This window comes from Petaurus breviceps, unplaced genomic scaffold (genome assembly GCF_028583685.1).
Source record: "Petaurus breviceps papuanus isolate PSGF00001 unplaced genomic scaffold, PetGlider_PUasm1.0 139, whole genome shotgun sequence".
Classification (NCBI taxonomy): domain Eukaryota; kingdom Metazoa; phylum Chordata; class Mammalia; order Diprotodontia; family Petauridae; genus Petaurus; species Petaurus breviceps.
In genome coordinates this window covers 10,079,324-10,082,828 of record NW_027185697.1, presented here as the reverse complement: position 1 = coordinate 10,082,828, position 3,505 = coordinate 10,079,324, and the positions used below count along the sequence as shown (strand labels likewise).

Genomic DNA, 3,505 nt, shown 5'->3' with positions numbered 1-3,505 from the left:
AGAGAGAGAGAGAGAGAGAGAGAGAGAGACAGAGACAGAGACAGAGACAGAGAGAGACAGAGAGAGAGAGAGCGAGAGAGAGAGCAGGAGCTCTGGGTCTTCTGACTTCCAGCTTGGATAGGGAAGATATGAGGTTACAGAACCTCTTCAGGGAGAGGTCTTGAAGGGAAAGACTCTAGCAAGAAGCTCACATGAGAAGAGCTAGCAGTCCCCAACATATTCCTATCCCCATCTTGCTGCACCTGAGACTTTGAGGAACTTCTCCTTGGGTGAGATCTGGGACCCTCTATCTCAGCTGAGCTGAGATTTCTCACTCCCAAAGGGAGAGTTCATTTGTTCTGCATACTATCTGGTATATATTCTCATCTGTATATATCTTCTTCCTTCAGTGACTTGAAAAGAGCCTGGAACTTCGAGTCTTATCTCTCAAAGCTCAAAGCCAGAAGATCAGGATCCCTCTTCTCTCAAACTCTCACCAACTTCCCTGAAATGGAGTATTGAATAGTCATTCTCCACCAGTGAGAAAAGGTGAGTACAAATGAACTTTGAGGTTCCAAACATGAGCTCTGGATTGCCTTTCCTAGAGGATCAGAAGTCAGGGCCATACAGAAGAAAACAAGAAGGCACCATCAAATTACTAGAATTGAGCTGTTGCATGGTCTTGAGTTCAAATCTGACCTCATCTACTTACTAGTTGTGTGATCCTGGGCAAGTCACTTAGCATAGGTGGCCTCAATTTCCTCATCTGTAAAATGAGCTGGAGGAGGAAATGGCAAACCACTCCCAGTATCTCTGTCAAGAAAACCCTAAATGGGATCATGAAGAGTTGAACATGACTGAGATGACTGAACCTTGGAAGGAATCTTACTTGCTATTCTTGCCCACACCCTCCTACTAAGGGAACTTGTGATCTGCACAAAAGATTGGCTGGTGTGACAACTGTACATCCCAGTGATAGCAGTGCTAACCTTGTAAATACATTGTCTTCTCAGAGCCAGCTCTATCTGAATAGTTTGGAAATTCATATACTGAGGGTTTACAGTTGTATTGTTTTCCTATTGACTGTTAACAAAAGTCACAACTACTCTCAGTTGTGAGATTATGGTTCCACATGGGAGGGGAAGTCTGGGGTCTGAGGACTTACCATTCTCCTTTAGGTGAAAGAAATCCAGGACAATCTTCAGAAATTTTGGGCACTCTTCTACGAGTATCCTGTCCCATTGGACGCTCTCCTCCAAATACTTGCAGAAGCGCTTGACCTCTGTTTTTTTGGTCACCCATCCCACACTCTGCTCATCTAACTGGCAGACAGTCTCACCATCGAAAGCAACCCACATTCGACTGTCCACTTGGATGTCTCCATCCAGCTCACAGAGGAGTGTGACCTGGGTTGTTTGAACCTCTGTTGGGGAAAGGAAGGAGCAAGACTGGACTCTTTTGGGAAACAATTGAAAAAGTATTCTGAGGGCTCCTGGGTGGGGTCACTTCGAACTAGAACACTCAGGCCCTTGGGCCAACCTCTTAGGAACAGGCCTGGCATCTTCAGGGGAGGAAGGTGTAGGAACCATAGCCAGAGGTGGAAAAGGGTGAAGGAGGGAAGGACAAGACCTTGGTGCAGGAAACTCACCCCAAGTCTCATTGTATGAGACCATCCAGTAGGCACAGAAACGCCGCAAATCATCCTCTCCCCCTTGCTGTAGCTGCTGATTCCATTTCTCCATCAGCTTGTTCTTCAAAGGTGGGTAGGCCCAACCTAGTTTGATAAGCAGCTCCTTGCTCTTGGTATTGTAGGAAAACAAGAGCTGACTGTCTACCCGTATATTAAAGATGATGTCGGGAAGGTTGTCGGTTATGGCCAACCCAGTGAACTGTGTCTCAAGGCTGTGGAGAGCTGGAGGACAAAGAGGGTGACTGTTGCATCTAGACATGCCCTCCCACCCACCCCTTTCCGTCCTTTTCATTTCCTGATGGCAAGCATAGCTGGGGCAGAGTGAAGGGGGCAGTCACTCCAGAGGACAGTCCAGAAAGCAGTAACCTGTGACTTTTCAATTCTACTTATTGCTTCTTCTTACTAACCCTGTCCCATCTTTGGGGCCAGAGGAAGACACTTATGAGGAAGGCATGCAGAAGAAGAGATAGGAAAGCTTGGGAGTGGGTTTTTAGGGACTGTTCTCAACACTCTTCCACAGTATATAAGTTCTCTGATTATTGGAGTGATAAACCTTCCTCAAATGACTACTTCTGGACTGAAAGTAGCCCTCTGTAGCCTAAACAGAGCATTAATGAGAATTATGATAAGTTACTATTACAGAGCAGCCTGGCAGTGGGGAATAGTGAATAGAGGCTGTGGACTCAGAAAGATCTGGGTTCAAATTCTGCCTTTAATGTATCCTGGCCTGTGATCTGAGCAAGTGACTTAACCTTTCCATTTTCTAGTCTGAACAACTCTTGAAGATTATGAATTACAGACAAATTGTTCCTTTACATCAGTAGAGTGTGTTCCCAAATTGGGAGTTTTCTATACTGATTAAATTGTAGATTAAAATCAAAACAAAAAAGTTTCAGAATACTACAGAAGGCACACACATAGTAATTTGCATGAATGAACTCATTTGAAAAACAAAATATAATTAATGTATAGAATGTTGGACTTGAACCAGAGTCTGAATCCTTCCTTTTCCCCTGACTACATTTGTGACCATGGACAAACCATTTAAGCTCTAAACCTCAGTTTTCTCATCTGTAAAATTGGGACAACTCTACATTAACTATGTACCACATAGGGTTTAGAGCTAGTAATCTAGACAACCTTTTTATTTTATACATCTAGTGATCATCTAGTCGCACACTAGATCTATAAAAGAAAAAGGTCCTTATTACAGGAATGTCCTCCGGTCAGTGGTCATGTAATTTGGAGATCAGATTCTTCACAGACATGGACCTGATTGAGGTCGGGTCTGTAACTAGGGAGTCTTGGACTGGAGGGCTCCACTGGAAGGTGGAGTGGTGCCCATAGCCATAGAGCAGAGACCAACCACACTGGGGCCTTATGGTTGGGGTATTTGTGTTGCATGATAGTAAGAACTGGCTGGAGATTTTGGGAAAATGTGCAGGAACAGTAGTTTTTATGGAGAGGAAGTAGCCTTCCTCCCCACATACACACACAACCCACCCAATGTCAGTGCCCTGGTACAGGGTCCTCTTCCTCATGCCCTAGTTACAGCATTGACTGGGACTTGGAAAGGACTTTCCAAAACTATCAAAGGAGCTATGAGAAATAGCTCTGTTGGGTTCTTGAGCAAGAAGCAAGAGGAGGAAATAAGGAATAGAACGAAGGTGGAATTTGTGTTAGCTTGAAAAAAGCTTTAATGAGGTTTGGGTTTATGATTATCCACTTGTACATAATATGCACTGAACTCTTCACGTCCTATAGGAAAGTAGATTTTATAGAAACAATGGAGAGAGAGAGAGAGAGAGAGAGAGAGAGAGAGAGAGAGAGAGAGAG

The 3,505-nt window shown here is 44.3% G+C and overlaps 1 pseudogene; it reads right to left on the bottom strand.

The window, feature by feature from the left end:
* LOC138145676 (BOLA class I histocompatibility antigen, alpha chain BL3-7-like) overlaps positions 1-3,505 on the bottom strand; it is a 46,570-nt pseudogene that overhangs the window by 11,380 nt on the left and 31,685 nt on the right.